Genomic DNA, 26,153 nt, shown 5'->3' on the forward strand with positions numbered 1-26,153 from the left:
TTCACCTCATCAACCAGTTCTTTCCTGTTGGTGAGAATCAAATCCAAGAGAGCACATCTGCTTGTTTCCCTCTCCACTTTCTGAAAAATGATGTTGCCAGCAAGACAAGTCAGGAATTTATTTGACCTTTCATTTTTAGCAGAGTTGGACTTCCAACAGATGTCCAGGTAATTGAAATCTCTGATGGCCACTATGCCCCTTCTTATTGAGAACTTTGCAATCTGTTCCAGGAGTATCTCATCTGCGTCCTTTGCCTGACTTGGTGGTCTATACCCAGGGCTTTTTTTGTTGCAGGAACTCCTTTGTATATCAGGCCACACACCCCTAATGTAGCCAATCCTCCAAGAACTTACAGGGCTCTTAGTAGAGGGCCTACTGTAAGCTGATAAGAATCTTGAGAGACTATGAGTTAGAGAGATTTAAAAGGGATTGGGATAAATTTAGAAAGTACATAGAAAAAGAATGGAAAATAAAAGGACACTGGGTGATTTTTGAGAATATCACTTAGGTTTTCAGAAGAAGAAAGAAGATGAATTATAACAACTGGATGGGACTTTATAAAGAATAAGAAATGGTGTTTTCTAATTTCTTTGCAAAATGATATATATATATATATATATTTCTTTTTATTTCTTATTATTAAGATTCTTTTAAAGTTAAAGATACCTTTTGATATTAGAAGTTTAGGTAACTGACACCGGCGGAAGTCAAGATTTGGGGGGAGGGGAAGAGGGGAAAGTGTAATTTATGGTGAAGGTAGTAAGTGTTAATATTTTATTAGAACTGGATATAATTACCATATATTACCAAATAAAATTCTGTTTAAACGAGAAGTACTTTTAAATGTTCCCAGGAGAATAAATACCCAGTAATTAAAAAAAAAAAAAGACAATGGTGTCCATCCAACTCTAGATTTTGTTGGATGAAACAGATTATTTGCATTAATTTTGATCTGTCAAGAGGTCTGTTTTGGGGTCTAAAACTGCCTTAGTCACATGGATTACCATCACTGGAAAAGAGATTGGGTAAATTTAGAACTGTTGATTCTCCTAGATCACTCAATGATGTTTGATATCATTTAACATGTTATCTCCCTCAACAGGTTGATTATTTTTATCACCTCACAACAGTGACTTAATTGATATCTAGTTGACTAGTAACAAGATTTTCTTGGGACAGTTGCTTGGCCTTGTGACACTAATGCTTTGGGTTCTACATAACTGTTCTGGGCTTGGGTGACCAACCTACTACTTTAAGGACTGCCTACTCTCATATGAATGTACCCAACCATTGAAATCATCTTCAGGGGCTCTTCTTTGGGTGCCCCAGCCAATGAGCTGTAGCCAGTGAACTGGGAGCAGAACAAAGCTTGCAGAAGGGGATTATACCCACCATCCCCTCCTGCTGCAATCCACTAGAGCAGGGGTGTCAAACTCATTTGTCATGCGTGCCAGATCTGTCATAAATAGGACATGGCCAGAGTGCTGACATTTGTTAAACATACCCAGGAAAAAAAACCTCAGGAAGTTCTATAAAGGAAAGAAGTACAGGTCTCTAGACCTGCAGCCCAAGAATACATGTACCATGTGGTGTAGGTTGAACAAATATGAAGAGTCTGAAGACTAAAAAACAATAGTGGAAAAAGTGCCTGTACTCCTCTTGGAAATATGCCGTGAAAGCATGAGCTCCCAGTGTACATTTGCCCTGGTGGTGTTAGTAAAGTTGCTGGGAGTCTCCTCTTTTGATGGCAAGAGGATAACCCTGGTATTGCTTAGGAGGGATCTTTTACCACTTTACAGAAGTCCAGTTTCAGAATAAAAACTGCAAAAGTAAAATAGATTAAAAATGTTTACTTACAAAAATATGTAAAGATATAATCATACATTTCAAGCGATCACACACTCACAAACAAGAGGCTAGGAAAAATAGAGATGATTGATAGGGATTTTAAGGAATTATTGCAGAGGGTGATACTACCTTTCCAGGTGTGGTCCATGGATCCATGAAGCAGAAGACATGAATGTGGAAAGTGACCCAAACAGAGTTTGGGGGTGCAAGTCTGTGGTAGGGTAAGACAAGACACACTGAACTAGCAGATCACTTGGCCTTATATTACCAAATTTGTGTCTCCAGGCAATGGTATCAGGTGGGTTGGGATAGATGGCTTGTATGCCCGTTCCAACTCTGTGATTCTATGATTATCAAATATGTGTTCTTATAATACATGATGAATTGTTGGTCTCCAAATGAGATTTATATGTTGTAGTGTAAATGTAGTTGTTTTGAGAATTATTAACTGTACTAAACATTTCAGAAGCCTTAACTATCCATTCTTATCAGTTTGTCCATTTCACTCCATGACATAACTTTTACAATCCAGTCCCATTTTTCTGGTATTTTATCTTGCTTCCATAACTGCGCATATAATGTCCTAGCAGCTGAAAGCAAGTACCAAATAAAAGTTCTATCTTCTTTTGGAAATTTCTCCATTTGTAATCCCAATAGGAAAGTCTCTGGAGTTCTCTTAAATTCATATCCCAAGATTCTAGAAATTTCTTGTTGAATCATTTGCCAAAACTGTTTCGCTTTTTCACAAGTCCACCACATATGGTAGAAAGAACCTTCATGCTCTTTACATTTCCAACATCTATCTGGCATCTTATTGTTCATTTTTGCTAGCTTTTTAGGAGTCATATACCACCTGCACATCATTTTATAACAGTTTTCTTTGATACTATATCATGTCCCCCCCGTTTTTCACAGAGTTTGCTACGTCATGGTGCGCCAGAATTGTCTGGCGGTATAACCGGATGGGCAGGCTGGGCCCACCAACCTTGCCAGCCTAAGAGAAGGAAAACTCTAACATCAAACCCGGGTAGATAGAGCTCGTTAATGTAACACCTACCACCTGGAGGACTCGCTGCCGGCGTCCCGGCTTACTGGGCCATGGCAGATGACCCCCAGGTGAAAGGGTGGAGCCAGCACCGCGCACACTGGGCTTCACCTAAAAAATTCCTCTGTGCAGGCCTGAAGGGCATATCCACATACACAACCCACAACGCATCAAGTCCTGCAGCAATGGGCAAGGGGCGAAACGGCAGGTGGAAGGTGCCACTGGAAGCCGCAGTCCCGATCCTGCATGTAGGCGGTTCAGGGTATTGGTCGCCTGATGCTAACCCGGAGACGAAAGCATTTTTCGGCAGCACCCTGAACGACCAAGCAGCCTTATCTAGGGACAGCACTGCTTGCTCCACACAGAGAGGGGCCTAGAAAAGGTGGCCTAAACAAAGCTCGTCTCCTCCACCCCAGTTGGCTAGCCGCGGTCAACGGGCATCCTTACTTGCGGTCAAAAAATAACAACAAAGAAAAGGCATGCACCTGCCTCACAAAGTGTGCAAAGACTAAAGCTTGCGTGTTGGAACATCAGAACCATGCTTGACACAGTAGACAGTGGTCGCCCTGAACGACGCTCTGCTCTAGTTGCCCACGAACTTCTCAGGTTGAATATCGACATAGCAGCTCTCAGTGAGGTCCGTTTCCCTGAGGAAGGTAGTCTTCAAGAACATGATGCTGGCTATACCCTCTACTGGTCCGGTAAGTCAAAGGCTGAGAGCCGCCTTTCTGGCGTTGGCTTCATGGTCAGGAACTCCATTGCCTCCAAACTCGAAAACCTGCCAACAGGTCACTCAGATCGCATCATGTCCATGCGCCTCCCACTTCAAAACAAGCAGCATGCAACACTCTTCAGTGTGTATGCCCCAACCCTTCAAGCAGATCCTGCAGAAAAGAACAATTTCTATGCTGATCTACGCAACCTCGTACGGAAGACCCCTACAGAGGACAAGGTGATCATCCTTGGCGACTTCAATGCCAGAGTAGGTAAAGACTCGGAAGCCTGGAAAGGAGTACTTGGCAAACACGGCATTGGCAACTGCAATGACAACGGGTGCCTCCTCCTAGAATTCTGCATGGAGCACCAGCTCACCATCACCAACACTATCTTCCAGCAGAAGAACAGTCTGAAGACAACCTGGATGCACCCACGGTCCAAGCACTGGCACCTTATCGACTACATTCTGGTGCGCCAGAGAGATCTTCAAGATGTCTTACACACCCGAGTAATGCCCAGTGCAGAATGTCATATGGATCATCGTCTTGTACGCTGCAATCTCCATCTTCACTTTAAACCCACACCCAGGAGAGGAGGTATCCCTCGGAGGAAGTTTCAGGTTGGCAGTCTCCAGTCAGCCGAAGTTAAAGCTGCCTTCCAGGCAAAACTCCAGTCAAGAATTGAGAACCCCAGTTGCCCCACAGACCCTTCTCCAGAAGCACTCTGGGAACACCTAAAAACTACCGTCCTACAGATCTCTGAAGAAGTCCTCGGGTTCTCCACAAGAAAGAACAAGGACTGGTTTGATGAGAACAATCAAGAGATCCAAGATTTACTGGCGAAAAAGAGATCTGCCTACCAAGCACATCTTGCTTAGCCCTCCTGTCCTGCGAAAAAAGCAATCTTTTGCGCTGCATGTAGCAACCTCCAGTGCAAGCTTCGAGACATTCAGAACGAGTGGTGGACCAAGCTTGCTGAGAGAACCCAGCTGTGTGCAGACACTGGTGATTTAAGAGGGTTCTACGAAGCCCTGAAGGCAGTATATGGTCCATCATATCAGACTCAGAGTCCCTTGCGTAGTGCAGACGGCCAAGTGCTCCTCACAGACAAGGCATCCATATTGAACCGGTGGTCGGAGTATTTTCAGGTTCTCTTCAGTGCCAACCGCGTAGTTCAAGATTCAGCAATTCACCTCACCCCACTTCAACCAGTGAAAACAGAGTTGGATGAGATCCCCACTCTAGAAGAGACTGTTAAAGCCATCAAGCAACTGAAAAGTGGCAAGGCAGCAGGAGTTGATGGAATTCCACCAGAGATCTGGAAGCATGGGGGCACAGTACTACATAGCTCACTTCACAAAGTACTTGTCACCTGCTGGGAACAAGGCAAATTACCACAGGACTTTCGCGATGCAATCATCATCACCCTATACAAGAACAAAGGGGAAAAGTCAGACTGCTCCAACTACCGGGGGATAACCCTGCTCTCCATCGCAGGCAAAATCCTTGCCAGAATACTCCTGAACAGACTGGTGCCTGCCATTGCAGAAGAACTCCTCCCAGAGAGCCAGTGCGGCTTCAGAGCTAACAGGAGCACCACCGACATGGTATTTGTTCTCAGGCAGCTCCAAGAGAAATGCAGGGAACAGAACAAGGCTCTGTATGTGACTTTTGTCGACCTTACCAAAGCTTTCAATACCGTTAGCAGGAAAGGCCTGTGGCAAATCTTGGAACGTTTAGGATGTCCCCCAAGGTTCCTCAGCATGATCATCCAGCTACATGAAGACCAGCGAGTGTCAGAACTTGAAGAACTTCAAACGAGGCCCATGACTCTGGTTAAAGTCTAAGCATTTATTTGAGAACAGTACAGGTAGAAGATGAGTTGATTCTGATAACGAGCTCTGCAGCAGTTACATTCTTTAAGCTATTCTAGTTACAATAACAAACTGGTTCCCACCCCTCAAGAGGCCCTGCTTGGTTTCCAAGACTTCTTATCGATGAGAGAGGAGAGGAGAGGAGAGGGGGAGGCAGCTTCAAAGGTTACTGGCAGATGTTTCCCAAGGACTCCCCGTCACCCTCCAGTTGGCTTGGAATGCGAAGCATTTGTGCACACTACTAGATACAGAGCTAGCTATTTCCCAACAGTTACAATATGGATTCAGCTAAGCTAAGCAGGCATTACAATCATAGAGTTCAATAATTACACGTTCTGACATACTGCCCCCCCCTAGGCCCCCCGCCCGGGGCTTGTGCGGGTACAGTTGGTGGAATCTCTTAAGCAGTTGTGGGGCAGACACGTCACAGGCTTTGACCCACTCGTCGCAGCTCGGGGGGAAGTGTTTCCACCGTATCAGATAGTGCAACACTCCACGTTGGACCCTGGAGTCTAGGATTTCCTGCACCTCATGGTGGCTCTGGCCCCTCACGCGAGTAGGGGGCAGTTGGGGGGGCGCGGTGCCAGGGCGTGGCCCCCGGGTCTTTACGAAGAAGGCTGCAATGAAACACCGGGTGGATCTTACTAAACATTTTGGGCAACTCTAGTTCCACGGTGACCTTATTGATCACGCGTTTTATTTTGAAGGGACCAAGGTATTTGTAAGTCAGTTTCCGACACTTTTGGGAAAGGGGAAGGCTCTTGGTGGAGAGAAATACTGAGTCCCCTTCCTTGAACTCCCACTGGGGAGAGTGCTTACGGTCGAAATGCTTTTTATAATCTTCTTTAGCTCTCTCCAGGTTCTCCTGTATTACCTTCCAGCCCTTCTGGATCCCCTCCCACCATTGTTGACAAGAGGTGGGCTCAGTGGCATTTTCGGTCGGGGAAAGGAGAGGGACGGGCTTTCCTTCGTAGCCATTGACAACCTAGAAGGGGGAAGTTTTGGTGGAACTGTGTAAGCTGTTGTTGTACCCGTATTCTGCAAATGGCAATAGCTCCACCCAATTGGTCTGCTGGTAGTTGATGTAGCACCTAAGGTACTGTTCCAGCAGGCCATTCACCCTCTCCGTCTGTCCGTCTGTCTGGGGGTGGTAGGCAGAGCTTAGCCCCTGTTCTATGCCTGTGAGTTTGCAAAACTCCCGCCAGAAGTTGGCAACGAACTGCGGCCCGCAGTCGCTAATTACCTTATCTGGGAATGAGTGGAGGCGGACCACGTGATTAAAGAAAAGGTGCGCCAATTTCTTAGCAGTGGGGAGCTGCTTGCATGGAATGAAATGGGCTTGCTTGGAAAAAGTATCTACCACCACCAGTATCACCGTTTTCCCTTGAGAGGGGGGTAGCTCGACTATGAAATCCATCGAGACCACCGCCCATGGTCGCGTGGCTGTTGGTAGGGGAATAAGGTGGCCAGGCGGTTTCCCCCCCCCTCCGTTTCGCCATGATGCATGTGGGGCATGAACTCACGAATTCTGATACATCTCTTTTCAATTGGGGCCACCAGAACTGTCTCGTGACTAGGTTCAGGGTTTTCACGTAACCAAAGTGCCCTGCTAGCCTGCCTGAGTGGCAGTTTTCCAGTACTTCCTTTCGCAGGGTTCTGGGCACGTAGATCTTCCCATGGTAGTACCAAAGCCCCCCTTCTCCCTTTTCTACCCGTTCGGGCCGATCCCCTCCCTCTGCTTCCGTCTCGGCCACGAACCGGTCTTTCCCCTTCAGTTCCGGGGCTCCGGTTGTTTTCCCTGATCGGGTGGTGACTCCTCCCGCTACTTGGTCTGGGGGGATCAGGGAATCTATCACCTCCTCTCTTTGACTGTCGTGCTGGGGCATACACGAGAGCGCGTCGGCCAAAAAGTTCTTGGTGCCGGGGATATGTTTTAGCACAAAGTCGAATTTAGCAAAGAATCCCGCCCACCGGATTTGTTTTGCAGTCAGTTTGCGATGGCCGGTGAGGGCCTCTAGGTTTTTGTGGTCGGTCCAAATTTCGAAAGGGACTCGGGCTCCCTCCAACCAGGATCTCCATGTTTTCAGAGCAAACATTACTGCAAAAGCCTCCTTGTCCCAGACCGACCAATTCCTTTGTTCGTTTGAAAATTTGTGAGAGATGTAGGCGCAGGGACGGAGTTCCCCCTCTTCGTTCCTCTGCATCAATATGGCTCCTACGGCGACGTCGGAGGCGTCGCATTGCACCACGAAGGGTTTTAATTCATTGGGGTGAGCCAATATTGGTTCAGAGGTGAAGAGTTGTTTGAGCTCTTTGAAAGCCCTGTGGCACTCCGGCGTCCACGTTAGGCGTGCGCCGGGTTTTTTCGCCTCATCCCCTTTTCCCTTAGTTTTGAGGAGTTCCGTGAGGGGGAGCATTACCCGGGCAAACCCCTTAATGAACCCGCGGCAAAAATTTGCGAACCCGAGAAATGATTGTAGCTGCCGTCGGGTTCGGGGTGGTTCCCAATCCAGAACCGCTTGAATTTTGGCGGGGTCCATTGCTAGTCCCTCCCCCGACACTCGGAATCCTAGGTAGTCTAGTTCCGTCTTGTGGAACTCACATTTAGACAGTTTAGCATACAGTTTGTTCTTGCACAAGGTGGACAACACTTTTCTCACCAGGGGTACATGCGATTCAAGATCTTTCGAATAGATAATGATGTCATCAAGGTACACCACCACCCCCTTATACAAGAATTCTCTCAGCACTTCATTTATAAAGTTCATGAAAACCCCTGGCGCCCCTTGAAGCCCGAAGGGCATCACCAAATATTCAAATTGTCCCATGGGTGTATTGAACGCTGTTTTCCACTCGTCTCCTTCTTTAATCCGCACGCGGAAGTACACATCTCGGAGATCGAGTTTGATGAAGATTTTTCCCTCGGCCACAGTGTTCAATAGGTCTCTTATCAGCGGGATCGGATAAGCATTGGACATGGAAATCCCGTTTATCCCGCGAAAATCTGTGCAAAGTCTAAGCCCCCCGTCCTTTTTCTTGCGGAACAGGACCGGGGCTGCATGGGGGGCCGTGGCCGGTCGAATGAAACCCCGCTTCAAATTTTTGTCAATGAATTTTCTCAGTTCGTCTTTCTCTGCCCACCCCATGGAATACAGTTTCGCCTTCGGCAGTGCCTGCCCTGGGATTAGTTCGATAGTGCAGTCCGTAGGGCGGTGGGGAGGGAGCTCGTCAGCCTCCCGCTCACTAAAGGCTTTCCTCAAGTCCCTGTATTCTTTGGGGATCGACCCTATTTCCTCAAGGGTGAGGCAGAGTCTCTCGTTCTGGGGAGGTGCCTTCGGGCCCCACTCAGTCTTCCAGTGGTGGTGTTCACACCGTCAGTCCGGGAATCGTACAATTTGCTCGGCCCATCGAATGTCCGGTTGATGTCTAGCCAGCCACCCTGCTCCCACCACCACGTCAAAAGAGGAGGACGGGGCTATGACAAAAGTTTCTATTCCCCAGTGCTCTTCCGTCCCCACTGGGGTAGCTTGGGTTTCTAGGGTGCACGGTTCCCCTCTCATGGTTGACCCGTCCATCTGTTCGAATTGGATGGGATGGGGGAGGGGGGACGTGGCTAGTCCCAGCGCTTCCACTAGGCGCGGGGTGATAATGTCTCGAGTGCACCCAGAATCAATCAGGGTGCGGGCGTGCATAAACCTCTTAAGATTGGGATTCAGGAGGGTGACTGCCATAAACAATAACCCCCCGGTAACTCTCACCGTTAGTAGTGCCGGCGTTTTGTTGACCTGCTTTGCGGCACTGATTAAAGCAGGTCGCTGTCGTTTCCCGCCGACTCCCGGTCCCAGGACTCCTCTATGGTGGTAACATCCTCGTCAATCGCCAAGGAAGTGGCGACGGCGCCCCGACTGGGCTCCTTAGAGCGGCTTCCTTTCTTCTTCTGCGCGGTGGGCGCCGGCTTGGGTTGAGTCGGGGTCGGCGTTGGCTTCACCGGGCAGTCGGCGGCCAGGTGGTTTGGGTCCCCGCATCTGAAGCACTTCCGAGCCGTGGCAGTGGGGGTCGAAGTCGCGGGGCCCCGTTTCCCCTCCGCTTTGCCTGGAGAGGGGCTTGGTTCCCCTCCTTTCTTGCCTTGCTGTTGGCGCCGCATCCCGACGTGTTGGAGGTCGGTCTCTACTTCTCCCGCCAACTGAATCCATCCCACCAGGGTGTCTGGTCTCCCTTGGTGGTAGCACCGATCCAGGATGTTCGCGTTCAGGCCATTCTTGAATGCGGTGTATTTCATCACTTCGTTCCAACCTCTGGCTGCCGCGCAGTGGCCCATGAATTCAGTGGCGTACTCGCGGGTGGTGCGGTTGTCTTGTTCTATTCTTTGTAGGGCCGCGATGGCTTTTTCCTCCCGCAGGGGATCTCCGTACTGTCGGAGCATCGCCTGCAGGAAATCGGCCACCGTGGCCAACTCGGGCTTCCTTCCCGTGTAAAGCCCCACGTACCATTTTCCAGCCGGTCCCCGTAGCTTGGAGGCGATGTGGTCGACTCGACTCGCTTCTGTAGGGTAGCCCGCTCCCCAGTGCGTGAAAAACGTGTTGCACTGGATGGTGAAGTACTCGACTTCGTCTCCGTCCCCGTTGAACGTAATCTTTAATTCTCGGGGCCCCCCCCATCCCGTTCCCGCCGGGGCGACCGGCACTGCTGGTGGCGGTCCCGTGGGGGCTGGGGCTGCTGGGGCAGCCGGCACTGCGGGGGGTCCCGGTGCTGCGGGGCCGCCGGGTGGTGGCGGCGCCGGCGGGGGTAGCGGGGCCGGCGTGCCCCGCGGTCCCTCTCGGGCTCCGGCCTGCCTCCGGATCGCGTCCAGCTGTTCCCGGATTTCTCGGGTGATTTGGACATGGCTGGCCTGGATCTCCTCCATCAGGGCCCAGAGATCCGCCTCCATGGGTTTGTTGGTGGGCTCTCCGTTATCTGGTGCCCTTTTAGCCATCTAGCCAAGGTTCCCAGTTCGGATAAGCTCAAAATCGGATCAGAATCAAAATGTCAGAACTTGAAGAACTTCAAACGAGGCCCATGACTCTGGTTAAAGTCTAAGCATTTATTTGAGAACAGTACAGGTAGAAGACGAGTTGATTCTGATAACGAGCTCTGCAGCAGTTACATTTTTTAAGCTATTCTAGTTACAATAACAAACTGGTTCCCACCCCTCAAGAGGCCCTGCTTGATTTCCAAGGCTTCTTATCGATGAGAGAGGAGAGGAGAGGAGAGGGGGAGGCAGCTTCAAAGGTTACTGGCAGATGTTTCCCAAGGACTCCCCGTCACCCTCCAGTTGGCTTGGAATGCGAAGCATTTGTGCACACTACTAGATACAGAGCTAGCTATTTCCCAACAGTTACAATATGGATTCAGCTAAGCTAAGCAGGCATTACAATCATAGAGTTCAATAATTACAAGTTCTGACAGCGAGGCCAAGTCAGATACTGCAACGACCTCTCGGAGACCTTCCCAATAGGCACAGGTGTAAAGCAAGGCTGCGTTCTCGCGCCAACTCTCTTTACGATCTTCTTTAGCATGATGCTTCAAAGAGCCGCAGTAGATCTAGATGATGACGATGGTGTCTACATCCGCTATCGCACCGATGGCAGCCTGTTCAACCTGAGGCGACTAAAGGCCCACTCCAAGACAATGGAAAAACTCATCCGAGAGCTACTGTTTGCTGATGATGCTGCACTCGTCTCCCACTCGGTATCAGCTCTGCAGCATATGACGTCCTGCTTTGCAGAGGCTGCCAAGCTATTCGGCCTAGAAGTTAGTCTGAAGAAGACAGAAGTTCTCCACCAGCCTGCACCCCAGGAAGATTATCACCCTCCCTGCATCACTGTGGGTGAATCAGTTCTGAAGACAGTCCAGCAGTTCAGCTACCTGGGGTGCATCATCTCCTCAGATGATAAGATCGACAAGGAGATTGACAACAGGCTGGCAAAGGCAAACCGTGCATTTGGCCGACTGCACAAAAGAGTGTGGAGCAACAAGCATCTGAAAAAAGGCACAAAGATCAATGTTTACAAAGCGGTTGTGATGACAACCCTCATCTACGGCTCCGAATCGTGCGTTTTATACCGTCATCACCTGCGACTCCTTGAGCGCTTTCATCAGCGCTGCCTTCGCACCATCCTCAACATCCACTGGAGTGACTTTGTGACCAACACTGAAGTTCTCAAGCGGGCGGAGGTTACCAGCATCAAGGCACTGCTGTTGAAGACGCAGCTGCGCTGGGCAGGGCATATTTCTAGGATGGAAAACCACCGCCTTCCCAAGATTGCCCTGTATGGCGAACTCTCCACCGGCCATCGAAATAGAGGGGCACCAAAGAAGAGGTACAAGGACTCCTTGAAGAAATCCCTTGGCACCTGTCGCATCAACCATCAACAGTGGTCTGACCTAGCCTCAGATCGCAAAGCATGGAGGCACACCATCCACCAGGCTGTTTCTTCTTTTGAGAACGCACGCATAGCTGGTCTTGAGGACAAAAGGAGATTGAGGAAGAATCGCACTGCTACAGCACCAACCCTAAATCAGACTTTTCCCTGCAGCCACTGTGGCCGGACCTGCCTGTCCCACATTGGTCTTGTCAGCCACCAGCGAGCCTGCAGCAGACGTGGACTATTGCACCCTTCTTAAATCTTCGTTCGCGAAGCCAAGCCAAGAGACTGTAAGCTCCAGGAGGATTGGCTACATCAGGGGGTATGGCCTAATATGCAAATGAGTTCTTGCTACAAAAAAAGCCCTGTCTATACCAGACTGCCCATGTTAATATCACTTTTATTTCTTACTCCTTTTATTTTTACCCAGAGACTTTCAACTGAATTTTCACACTCAGTTTCACATATTTCTGTCAAACATGCGGTTTCAATGATGAGTTGAGCTTGATACAAAACTACGTTTATTGATAGACCAATACTTTCAGTATAACAGATTCTTGAGAGTGATGCTACAGGTACAATACTTTTAAGGCTTACTTCAAAAGGATTCCAAAAGGTGGGGGCGAGGGATAGCTCTTACACATAAACTATCATAAATGTCTACATTCTCATGGCGTTATCAGGACTCTGTCCTTGCTTTCCCCAGATGTGTCACACTCCCTAATAGGAATGTATGGGAAGGTGCTGATTACTTCTTCTCAAGTTAGTTTCATTTCTCTCTACTTCTACTTTGCAAGCAATAAAGCAAGAGGGGGGAGGGGAAAGAATAACAGAGCTAACAGACCTTGGTCCTCCAAGACATCTCACAGACCAGTGTTATGGAGGACCATAAAACAATCAATTATCAATGGAATTTTACCATGCTTGACATACTGCCCCCCTTAGCATCAGCGTCGGCATTTTCGAGGGAATGCTTTATAAAACTTGTTTATCAATTCAGGGGGCTAACACATCTTGTTCTGCTACCCATTCATTTTTGCTGGCCGGGAAATGTTTCCACTTAATCAGATAATACAACACTGCACGCTTTACTTTAGCATCTAAAATTTCTTGTACTTCATGATGACTCTGATTCCCAATCTGGATAGGTTGTGGAGCTGGCGGTCGAGCAGGAGTACCACCCGGGTCTCTTCACAAAAGACTGCAATGAAAGACAGTGTGTATTTTACTAAACATCTTGGGCAACTCCAGTTCTACCGTCACTTTATTGATTACCCTTTTGATCTTAAAAGGACCCAAAAATCTATAAGCCAGCTTCTTTGAAGGCTGATTCAGTGGAAGGTTTTTTGTTGACACAAACACAGAATCCCCTGCCTGGAAATCCCAAAAGAGCACATGGGATTTATCATACTGTTTTTTATAAGCCTCCTTGGCCAATTCTAGGTTCTCTTGGATCCCCTTCCAGCTGCTCTCCAACTTACCCCATCATTGCTCGAAAGAGGTGGGGTCTCAGGTTCACTCTCCCCCCGGCAGCAATGGGACAGGCTTGCCTTCGTACCCATTTACAATCTGAAACGGGGAAGCTTTGGTTGAGCTATGCACACTGTTGTTGTAACCATATTCGGCAAACGGCAAGAGGTCCACCCAATTAGACTGTTGGTGGTTCACATAACACCATAAATAATGTTCTAAAAACGCGTTCATCTGTTCCGTTTGTCTGTCTGTTTGTGGATGGTAAGCTAAGCTCAACCCCTGTTCTATACCCATCAGTTTGCAAAACTCCCGCCAGAAGTTGGCAACGAACCGTGGGCCTCTGTCACTAATGATCTTATCAGGGAAGGAGTGGAGTTTCACAATATGGTGGAAAAACAAATAAGCTAGTCTCTTGGCGGTTGGCAATTGCGCACAAGGAATGAAGTGCGCCTGTTTGGAAAAGGTGTTCACTACTACCAGAATTACGGTCTTCCCTTGTGAGGCTGGTAGTTCGACTATGAAATCCATTGACACTACAGTCTGTTTCTAAAGGTTTCAATAACCCGGGGGGCTTTCCTCCCCTTTTCTTAGCCATTAAGCAAATACGACAAGAAGCCACAAACTCAGAAATGTCCTTCTTCATAGATGGCCACCAAAACTGCCTATTCATTAGATGCAGTGTCTTCACATACCCAAAGTGCACGGCCAGCTTGTTGGAATGGCAAAATTGCAGGACCTCTGAGCGGAGGCTCTTAGGGACATAAAGTTTGCCATCTTTATACCAGAACCCATCCTCCCCCTTTTGCACTTCACCCGGTCAGTCTTCCCCTTCCTTTTCAGTCTCTGTGGCCAGTCGTTTCCCCCACACACACACTTCTACATTGGCAGATTCTGCCTTGCTTTGGACTGCGTGGTTACCATGGCGGCAACTTGAGAGGGGGAGATCAAGGAGTCCACTACCTCCTCTTTCTGGCTATTGTGCTGAGGGTAGTGTGAAAGGGCATTTGCCAAGAAGTTTTTTGTCCCCGGGATGTGCTTCAGTACGAAATCGAATTTAGAAAAGAACCCCGCCCACCTAATTTACTTTTCATTGAGTTATGACAACCAGTGAGCACCTCCAAATTTTTGTGATCAGTCCAAATTTCAAATTGCAGTTTGGCGCCTTCCAGCCATGACCTCCATGTTTTTAAAGCGCAAGTCACAGCAAAAGCCTCTTTATCCCACACTGACCAATTTCTCTGTTCCTGGGAAAATTTCTTTAAAATATAGGCACAGGGTTTTAGCCTTCCCTCATCTCTTTGCATGAGGATGGCTCCGACCGCGACATCGGAAGCGTCACATTGCACAATGAAAGGCTTCAATTCATTGGGGTGGCTTAAGACTGGCTCACTTGTGAACAGCCTTTTGAGCTTATTGAATGCTTCCTGACATTTCGGCATCCAATTTAGCTTTGCTCCCGGTTTTTTGGAGTCTGGACCCTTCCCCTTTGTTTTCAATAACTCAGTGAGGGGCAACATTATTTGGGCAAAGCCCAGTATGAAGGGTTGGTAAAAATTTGTGAACCCGAGGAACGATTGGAGCTGTCTACATGTCCTCGAGGGAGCCCAATCTAATACCACTTGAACCTTACTTGGGTCCATAGCGAACCCCTGCCCTGATACTCTGAAACCCAAATAGTCGAGTTCGGTCTTGTGGAACTCACATTTTGACAACTTAGCATACAACTTATGCTTCAGCAGTGTACTGAGGAACTCCCTCACTAATTTCACATGCGATTGGCGATCTTGGGAGTAAATAATTATGTCATCTAGGTACACCACCATCCCCTTAAACAAATACTCTCTCAGCACTTAATTGATAAAGTTAATGAACACTCCCGGCACGCCTTGTAACCCAAATGGCATTACCAGGTACTCAAATTGTCCCATTGGTGTATAGAACGCCATTTTCCATTCATCCCCCTCTTTGATGTGCACTCTGAAGTACGCATCCCTCAAGTCCAGCTTAGTAAAGATCTTCCCTTCCAACACAGTACTGAGTAAGTCCTTGATGAGGGGTATTGGGTAAGCATTGGAGGTGGAAATCCCATTAATTCCCTGAAAATCAGTACAAAGTCTGAGCGGGCTGTGCTTCTTTTTCCTAAAGAGGACGGGGGCTGCATGGGGGGCCGTGGCGGGTCGGATAAAGCCTCTCTTCAGGTTCTTATCTAGGAACTTCTTCAGTTCCACCTTTTCAGGCCACCCCATTGAGTACAGCTTGGCCTTAGGCAAGGTCTGCCCCAGGATCAGTTCAATGGCACAGTCCGTGTCCCTATGGGGCGGGAGTTCATCAGCTCCCTGTTCACTGAACAACCCCCTTAAGTCTTGATAAGCCTTAGGGATCGTCTGGACTTCCTCAATTGTCAAGCAAACCTTCTCATTTCGGGGTGGCGGACTGGGGCCCCACTCCTCATTCCAATGATGGGCTACACACCTCATATCATTGAACTCTGTTGTCTGGTCTCCCCATCGAATGTCTGGCTCGTGCTTGGCTAGCCACCCTACTCCCAAAACCACATTGTAAGAGGATGATGGGGCTATTATGAAAGCCTCCTGGTCCCAGTGGTCCTTAATGCCCACTGGTACTAATTGAGTCTCTAACACGCATGGCTCCCCCCTCATCACTGACCCATCCATCTGCTCAAACTGGATGGGATGCAGCAAAGCCATCGTGGGAAGCCCCAATGCGTCCACCAGCTTAGGGGTGATTATGTCTCTCATGCACCCCGAGTCAATCAAAGCTTTCACCTGCACGAACCTCTTGAGTCTGCTCTTTAGCAGAATTACTGGCACAAAATATAGCGACCCTGTTACTCTCACCCTGAGTGGTGCCTGTCAGACTCTGCTCATTGATACTTTTCTTGAATACTGACCACTAACCATACTGATTAATAAAAGATATATGCTTACTAACTCATATTAGTGTAGTAGTGGAAGGGGGATCAAGTAGGGGCTAGCCCAAGAGTAGCTTCCCAGGAATATCAAAAGTTGTTAGCTGGTCTTTGAAGTAGGAAGTGCCTGGGCAGATTCTCACCTCCCCCCTAGAGGCAGCAAAGACATCGCCGCCGGGAAACGTAACCACCAACTGTAGAAGATAAGGGGGAGGCGTGTGAAATGTATCACATGCAAAGACAGCCTTTGTTTTGGGAATTAGGGGTAGATGTGAATGCTTTGATGTATAATGTTAAATACCAATGACTCGAACTGCTAGCCATCAGTTCCAATGTCTTTCATGCTGAAGTAACTTTGGAGAATACAATAAATGCAACTTTGTTTCAAATAACTAAGTCTGCTCAGGGGGTTTGGGCAGCTACTGGCCAGGTGGTTCGGGTCTCTGCATTGAAGGCACTTCCGAGTTGCTGGAGGCTTCCCGGCTCCTCCCCCCACCTGCGTCTTCTTCGCCTCTGTCTTCACCCCTGGTTTCAGGTCACGGCCCGACTTGCCGCTCTACTGCTGGCACTGCATAGCCACTCTCTTCATGTTGGTCTCCACCTCCCCCGCCAGCTGTATCCACCCCACCAGGGTGGTTGGCCTTGCTTGCTGCAGGGCTCGATCCAGGACACTAGCGTTCAGCCCTCGGGTGAAATGCTCGATCTTCATCAGCTCACTCCACCCCCTCACTTTGGCCACGTTGGTGCGGAACTCGGCCGCATACTTGCAGATCGACTTAGAACCTTGTTCTATGTCCCTCAGGGTGGCCAACGCGCGGGTCTCCTGCAGGGGGTCCTCATACTGGGCCATCAAGGCTTGGAGGAAAGTGGCCACATCATCCAGTTCCTGTCAGCTTGTGATTCATTGAAGCAACTGTATTGTGTGATCCTATATATTTCATGCTTACTAACCCCATTACTGAATAAACCCCTACTTCACTAACCCCTGTGCACTGCTAGAAAAGAGGGAGGGGTGGGAACCGAGGTTGCCAGAACTCCAAAGGCCAGTGAAACCTTTGAAGTGCAAAGCACCAAGCTAGCCTCTCTGGCGCCTCCTAAACAGAGCAAGGACACCACCAGGGGGGAGAGCGCAGCCATCTCCAGGAAGAGATAACGCGGTGTGTGAAAGTATCACTTGCAGGACTGACTGTAGTTTTATTATGAGAAATAGTTTAAAGACCCTTCCTTTGATGTGTACCTCTGGAACACGGCGTGGTGACCGAAAGTCCCCGCCGCGAGGGAGAAGGCGTTCGTGACGGTGGAGGAGGTACACCCAATCACAGAAGCCTACCGGGACTTGATGGAGGTGTTTAGTGAGAAAGAAGCCGACCAATTGCCCCCCCACCGAGGCACGGATTGCGTGATAGAACTAATACCGGGGGAGGCTTTACCCCAAGCCAAACTATACCAGATGGAGTGGGCGGAAAAGAAGGAACTCCGCAAGTTCCTAGACAAGAACTTGGCGAGAGGGTTCATCCGACCCGCCACAGCCCCCCACGCCGCCCCCGTCCTGTTTAGGAAGAAAAAAGACAATTCACTTAGACTTTGCACCGATTGCCGCGGGATTAACGCGATCTCCATATCAAATGCCTACCCCATCCCCCTTATCCGGGACTTGTTGAGCACGGTGGAGGGGGGAGGGGAATTTTCACCAAGCTAGCCTCTCTGGCGCCTCCTAAACAGAGCAAGGACACCACCAGGGGGGAGAGCGCAGCCATCTCCAGGAAGAGATAACGCGGTGTGTGAAAGTATCACTTGCAGGACTGACTGTAGTTTTATTATGAGAAATAGTTTAAAGACCCTTCCTTTGATGTGTACCCATATATGCCAATGTTTCAAGCTATCCCTTATCACTTTCAATGCCTTCCAGTAGAGAGTAACATTGTTGTAATCAATAAATGAAACTTAGTTTTCAACAAAGACGAGTCTGATCATCTTGAAACTTCAATGAACTCTTTGCTGACATTTTGAAAGTGATCCCTACGGGGCTAATCGGCGCAAGTTACTTTGTAGCGGATGGCCGCAAAAGCACCTGACGACTGAGAGCCCTCAGAACCGGTCGAGCTACTGGGGGCCCCAGTGTGGCACATGATCAAGCCTCGCCGGGCCAAGAAAGTAAGCCAGGTGTTCATCACCTCGAAAGCCGCCTGGCGACCCCGCACCTCAACCACCCTGATGGACGAAGTGGTGCAACGGCATGCCAAGATTCTCTGGACCCCGGGAGAGCAAAAAGACCCGAATGAACCGGACGACCAGGGGAGCCGCCCCGTGGGAGAAGAAGGCGAAGGGGACTGCCCGGAGCCAGATGACCTACCATCGGGGTCCGAGCAAGCGGACGAGGGTGACTCGAAATCCCCATCCCCGAAACGCAATCAGATGGAAAATCTGAGGCGAGAGATGGAGGCTATGAGCCTCGATCTGCGGAGAGAGATAAAAGTGAACATGTTGCTGGTCGTGCGCGAAGTGCAAAGGCAGATCGACCGGGCCTTGGCCCGCGCCCCCAAGGGGGGGACTGTTGGTGCCCGTGCAAGCAGCGGGCCCCGTGGCACTGGCGGGTCCCGCGGCACTGGCGGGCCCTGCGGCACCGGCCGGCCCCACGGCCCTGGCCGCCCCGGGAGCCCGGGTGAAGACGCGCAAGCTCAATGTCACCTTCGACGGGAGCCCGAGCAAGGTGGAATACTTCATCATACAAGCCAACAGCTACATGCACTACTGGGGGAACTCCTTCCCCGATGAACACAGCCGGGTGGCCTACCTGGGGTCGAAAATGATGGGAGAGGCCCAAGAATGGTATGTGAGCCTGTACGAAACCCAAGGCCCCGAAGTCGTCACCGTGGCGGGGTTCCTGGAAGTGCTGTTGTCCCAGTTCAAGGACCCACTACAAGAGACTCGGGCCGAATCCGCCCTGCTGGACCTCCAGCAGGGGAGCAAGTCAGTCTGGGAATACACGCTGGAATTCCAGACTCACTGCCGGAAGGTGCGAGGTTGGAGCGAAGCGATGAAAATCATGGCGTACCGTAGGGGCCTGAACTCCGGACTGCTGGATCGGGCCCTGGGGCACGCGAGACCGGAGACACTGGTTGGGTGGATCCAGCTGGCGGGGGAGGTTGAAACCAACATGAAGGCCATGGCTCTCCAGCGCCAACAGCACCAGGGAAAGACAGGCCACGAATCCAAAGCCGTCCTGAAATCCGAGGGGAGAAAAGCCGCAGGGGGGGGGAGCCACAAAACCCCTTCCCCCCGCCCGCTGGTGCTACCAGTGCGGGAATCCGAATCACCTCGCAGCGAATTGCCCAGAGAGAGCCCGGGCCACCACCTCCCTCCCAAAGGAGCCACCAGCAGCGGTCAAGAAGCCGGCCAAGCCAAAGGAGTTGGGCCGGAGCAGCACCACCCTGTCGATGGTGCTTGACGAGGATTCTATAATGCTGGAAGAGTTGGGGGAAGACCTGTGGGAAACCAAGCCGGCGGGAAATGGGACCAACCTGCCCTAGAGGGTGCCCAGCGGCAGGTCGTGGAGAAGGCGGCACCACTACGGGTGAGGATATCGGGGAAATTGATGTTTGTTCCATTGACTTTACTAAACGTGAGACTAAAGCGATTTGTGCACACCAGAGCCCTCATAGACTCGGGGTGCACAAGGGAAATAATAACCCCTAGATTAGTGGAAATGCTCGAACTCACCAAAGAGCTACTGCCCAGACCCCTCGAGTTTGAGCAAATGGATGGGACTCGGATGAAGGGAGAGCCCTGTATAGAGCAGACACAGGAGGTCCCCATGGGTGTAGAGGACCACTGGGACTTAGAAGTATTCGTGGTCGCCCCGTCCTGCTCGTTCGACATCGTACTGGGGGTGGGGTGGCTGGCCCGACGCCAGCCAGACATACAATGGGGAGAGCACACCATTGACTTCCTCGATAGACGGTGTACTTCCCACCTCTGGCGAGAACTATGGGGGCCCCGGCCACCGCCCAAAAACGAGAAACTGTGTGTCACCATAGAGGAGATTAAGACTATCCCCCGGGAGTACCGGGACCTGAAGGGCGCATTCAGTGAAACCGAGGCCGATGAGCTACCGCCCCACCTGTCAAGTCTGCTATAATGCCTGAGCAATTCAGTTGTAACTTTGGTTCAGGAAAAGGATCCTGGGTAAAACCATTCTGTATTCAGATGCTGCTAGCTAGAACTCTCCTCCCCCCCCTCCCATCCTTTGTTATGTAGCAATGCTTGGAAACGGGAATATGGGAACAAGATTGTGGTGCCTTCTCAGAGATAGCCGGTGCTAAGAAAGCGCCTCAAGGCCAGCCGGTGCTTGAGAACGATAAAATAATAACAATGTGTGAGTGTACCCTGCATAGAGTGTCCCCACCCTCAGGAATCCCTTTGATGTGTACCTTAAATGTTTGCTCTTTGTGCATGCTCGCCAGTCTCTCAATCTGCTTCTACAGTCTTGCAACATGTTACAATAAACTAGAAACTTTTTATCAAGAAGGTCTCGTTATTGAAACATCAGACTTGACATTTTGAGAGACTCCCTTTTTGGAGTTCAACCTTTCCGGCAACTTGAAAAGCCAGATGGCCGACCAGATTCCGGACAACGGAGAACTCCCACCCGAAGCTGGTCTGGAGGGAGCAACCCCGTGGCACGTCCTAGATCCAAGGAGAGCCGAGGAATCTCCCCCCGAGTTCCAGCTAGTGTTATGCCCCCGGCAGTATCAACCAAGGACCTCGACCACCATCATGGATCAGGCCCCTCTACGCCGGGAAGCCATCCTGAACCGCCACACCAGGCTGACCCAGGGGGAAGGGATGGAGACCGCCACCCCAAGCTCAGGGGAGACGGGCGAGGTGGACAGCATCCTCGTTGTGCGAGTCGGAGAAGACGAGGATGGCGGAGCGGGACGCCGGGGGGCGGACAGCGGGGAGCCAAAGCCCAAGGACCCATATGAGGAGGACTACCAGATGTTTCGATCGATGGTCCACAAAGAAATCGACGGGGCCCTCGGGGCTCTGAAGGACGAGGTCTGCGACCTGACAGTCCAGCTGGGGAGGGCTCTAGGGGGGGCAACCTCCCGGAGGCCCACGGTGACCCAGGCAGGAGCCCGGAGCCAGCCAAGTCCACCGGTGGCGGCGCCGGTCCCCGCCAGGGCAGGGGCCACGCCAGCTCCTGCCCCCCAGCCACCGGCCCCACTAGCCGGGCCGTGCCACATGGGGAGAGAGCTGGACGCTACCTTCGATGGGGACCCGGAGGAAGTAAACTACTTGGGCATCCAGGCGAACAGTTACATGCACTACTGGGGCCACTCCTTCCCTGATGAGTTCAGCCGGGTCGACTACTTGGGGTCGAAACTGAGAGGAGCCGCAAAAAGGTGGTACGTGAGCTTGTGCGAGACCAGGAGCCCGATCCTGGACGACGTGCACACTTTCCTGCAAGCCTTGCTGACCCAGTATGAAGACCCGCTGCAGGAGTCGCGGGCGTTGGCGGCCCTACGCAACATGCAACAAGGGGCCAGGTCCATCTGCCAGTACACAACTGACTTCCAGGCCAACGTGGCCCGGGTGCAAGGGTGGAACGAGGTGATGAAGATAGACAAGTTCACGAACGGGCTGAACGCGAGCATCCTGGATCGGGCCCTCACCCAGGCTCGCCCTGCTACCCTGGTGGGGTGGATCCAGCTGGCCGGGGAGGTGGAGAACAACCTCAAGCGAGTGGCTATGCTGCGCCAGCACCAGTCCGGGAAAGCCCAAGCGAGGGGAAGCCCCGCGAAGGCTGAACCCCCGAAGGGTAAGAAACCAGCTACCGCAGTACCGGTGGGGCCCCGCCGGTGCTTCAGATGCGGGGACCCGAACCAGCTGGCCTCCAACTGCCCACAGCCCCCGCCGGCGCGTGTGCCAACCGGGCCCCCCAACGCCGCCACGCCGGTCCCGAAGAAAGCCCCCAGCCGCCCTAAGGATGCGGCGAAAAGCAGCGCGGTGGCGGTGCAAGAGGAACTCCTGGAGGAGGAGGTGCTCCTGTCCGCGGAGCTGGCCGACCTGGTGTGGCTGGAAAAGCCGGCGGGAAATGAGCCCGACCTGCTGCTCTGAAGGGTGCCCACCAGCAGGTCGATCGAGACGAGGCGCCGCTGACGGTGAGAGTGACGGGGAAATTATATTTTGTGACTGTGAAACTGCTGAACCCCAAGCTGCGGAGGTTCCTGCAGATAAGAGCCCTCATAGACTCGGGGTGCAACAGAGAACTGATCTCCCCCAAAGTGGTGGAAGCCTTGGGACTAGAAAGCTCACAGCTGCCCCACCCGATGCTGTTTGAGCAAATGGATGGGTCCGTGATGGGCGGGGAGCCCTGCACACGTGAGACGCAACCATGCCCCATGGGGATTGAGGAACACTGGGATCAGGAGTTCTTTGTGATAGCCCCCTCGTGCTCGTATCCGGTGGTGTTGGGGGTGGGTTGGCTGGAGAAGCACGAGCCCCTGATCCGGTGGAGGGCGCAGACTATCAGGTTTTGGGACCCGGGATGCAAGGCCCACCTCTGGAACACGGCGTGGTGACCGAAAGCCCCCGCCGCGAGGGAGAAGGCGTTCGTGACGGTGGAGGAGGTACACCCAATCACAGAAGCCTACCGGGACTTGATGGAGGTGTTTAGTGAGAAAGAAGCCGACCAATTGCCCCCCCACCGAGGCACGGATTGCGTGATAGAACTAATACCGGGGGAGGCTTTACCCCAAGCCAGACTATACCAGATGGAGTGGGCGGAAAAGAAGGAACTCCGCAAGTTCCTAGACAAGAACTTGGCGAGAGGGTTCATCCGACCCGCCACAGCCCCCCACGCCGCCCCCGTCCTGTTTAGGAAGAAAAAAGACAATTCACTTAGACTTTGCACCGATTGCCGCGGGATTAACGCGATCTCCATATCAAATGCCTACCCCATCCCCCTTATCCGGGACTTGTTGAGCACGGTGGAGGGGGGAGGGGAATTTTCACCAAGCTAGCCTCTCTGGCGCCTCCTAAACAGAGCAAGGACACCACCAGGGGGGAGAGCGCAGCCATCTCCAGGAAGAGATAACGCGGTGTGTGAAAGTATCACTTGCAGGACTGACTGTAGTTTTATTATGAGAAATAGTTTAAAGACCCTTCCTTTGATGTGTACCCATATATGCCAATGTTTCAAGCTATCCCTTATCACTTTCAATGCCTTCCAGTAGAGAGTAACATTGTTGTAATCAATAAATGAAACTTAGTTTTCAACAAAGACGAGTCTGATCATCTTGAAACTTCAATGAACTCTTTGCTGACATTTTGAAAGTGATCCCTACGGGGCTAATCGGCGCAAGTTACTTTGTAGCGGATGGCCGCAAAAGCACCTGACGACTGAGAGCCCTCAGAACCGGTCGAGCTACTGGGGGCCCCAGTGTGGCACATGATCAAGCCTCGCCGGGCCAAGAAAGTAAGCCAGGTGTTCATCACCTCGAAAGCCGCCTGGCGACCCCGCACCTCAACCACCCTGATGGACGAAGTGGTGCAACGGCATGCCAAGATTCTCTGGACCCCGGGAGAGCAAAAAGACCCGAATGAACCGGACGACCAGGGGAGCCGCCCCGTGGGAGAAGAAGGCGAAGGGGACTGCCCGGAGCCAGATGACCTACCATCGGGGTCCGAGCAAGCGGACGAGGGTGACTCGAAATCCCCATCCCCGAAACGCAATCAGATGGAAAATCTGAGGCGAGAGATGGAGGCTATGAGCCTCGATCTGCGGAGAGAGATAAAAGTGAACATGTTGCTGGTCGTGCGCGAAGTGCAAAGGCAGATCGACCGGGCCTTGGCCCGCGCCCCCAAGGGGGGGACTGTTGGTGCCCGTGCAAGCAGCGGGCCCCGTGGCACTGGCGGGTCCCGCGGCACTGGCGGGCCCTGCGGCACCGGCCGGCCCCACGGCCCTGGCCGCCCCGGGAGCCCGGGTGAAGACGCGCAAGCTCAATGTCACCTTCGACGGGAGCCCGAGCAAGGTGGAATACTTCATCATACAAGCCAACAGCTACATGCACTACTGGGGGAACTCCTTCCCCGATGAACACAGCCGGGTGGCCTACCTGGGGTCGAAAATGATGGGAGAGGCCCAAGAATGGTATGTGAGCCTGTACGAAACCCAAGGCCCCGAAGTCGTCACCGTGGCGGGGTTCCTGGAAGTGCTGTTGTCCCAGTTCAAGGACCCACTACAAGAGACTCGGGCCGAATCCGCCCTGCTGGACCTCCAGCAGGGGAGCAAGTCAGTCTGGGAATACACGCTGGAATTCCAGACTCACTGCCGGAAGGTGCGAGGTTGGAGCGAAGCGATGAAAATCATGGCGTACCGTAGGGGCCTGAACTCCGGACTGCTGGATCGGGCCCTGGGGCACGCGAGACCGGAGACACTGGTTGGGTGGATCCAGCTGGCGGGGGAGTTTGAAACCAACATGAAGGCCATGGCTCTCCAGCGCCAACAGCACCAGGGAAAGACAGGCCACGAATCCAAAGCCGTCCTGAAATCCGAGGGGAGAAAAGCCGCAGGGGGGGGGAGCCACAAAACCCCTTCCCCCCGCCCGCTGGTGCTACCAGTGCGGGAATCCGAATCACCTCGCAGCGAATTGCCCAGAGAGAGCCCGGGCCACCACCTCCCTCCCAAAGGAGCCACCAGCAGCGGTCAAGAAGCCGGCCAAGCCAAAGGAGTTGGGCCGGAGCAGCACCACCCTGTCGATGGTGCTTGACGAGGATTCTATAATGCGGGAAGAGTTGGGGGAAGACCTGTGGGAAACCAAGCCGGCGGGAAATGGGACCAACCTGCCCTAGAGGGTGCCCAGCGGCAGGTCGTGGAGAAGGCGGCACCACTACGGGTGAGGATATCGGGGAAATTGATGTTTGTTCCATTGACTTTACTAAACGTGAGACTAAAGCGATTTGTGCACACCAGAGCCCTCATAGACTCGGGGTGCACAAGGGAAATAATAACCCCTAGATTAGTGGAAATGCTCGAACTCACCAAAGAGCTACTGCCCAGACCCCTCGAGTTTGAGCAAATGGATGGGACTCGGATGAAGGGAGAGCCCTGTATAGAGCAGACACAGGAGGTCCCCATGGGTGTAGAGGACCACTGGGACTTAGAAGTATTCGTGGTCGCCCCGTCCTGCTCGTTCGACATCGTACTGGGGGTGGGGTGGCTGGCCCGACGCCAGCCAGACATACAATGGGGAGAGCACACCATTGACTTCCTCGATAGACGGTGTACTTCCCACCTCTGGCGAGAACTATGGGGGCCCCGGCCACCGCCCAAAAACGAGAAACTGTGTGTCACCATAGAGGAGATTAAGACTATCCCCCGGGAGTACCGGGACCTGAAGGGCGCATTCAGTGAAACTGAGGCCGATGAGCTACCGCCCCACCTGTCAAGTCTGCTATAATGCCTGAGCAATTCAGTTGTAACTTTGGTTCAGGAAAAGGATCCTGGGTAAAACCATTCTGTATTCAGATGCTGCTAGCTAGAACTCTCCTCCCCCCCCTCCCATCCTTTGTTATGTAGCAATGCTTGGAAACGGGAATATGGGAACAAGATTGTGGTGCCTTCTCAGAGATAGCCGGTGCTAAGAAAGCGCCTCAAGGCCAGCCGGTGCTTGAGAACGATAAAATAATAACAATGTGTGAGTGTACCCTGCATAGAGTGTCCCCACCCTCAGGAATCCCTTTGATGTGTACCTTAAATGTTTGCTCTTTGTGCATGCTCGCCAGTCTCTCAATCTGCTTCTACAGTCTTGCAACATGTTACAATAAACTAGAAACTTTTTATCAAGAAGGTCTCGTTAT

The sequence above is a fragment of the Heteronotia binoei genome, chromosome 1 (assembly GCF_032191835.1).
Source record: "Heteronotia binoei isolate CCM8104 ecotype False Entrance Well chromosome 1, APGP_CSIRO_Hbin_v1, whole genome shotgun sequence".
Taxonomy (NCBI): domain Eukaryota; kingdom Metazoa; phylum Chordata; class Lepidosauria; order Squamata; family Gekkonidae; genus Heteronotia; species Heteronotia binoei.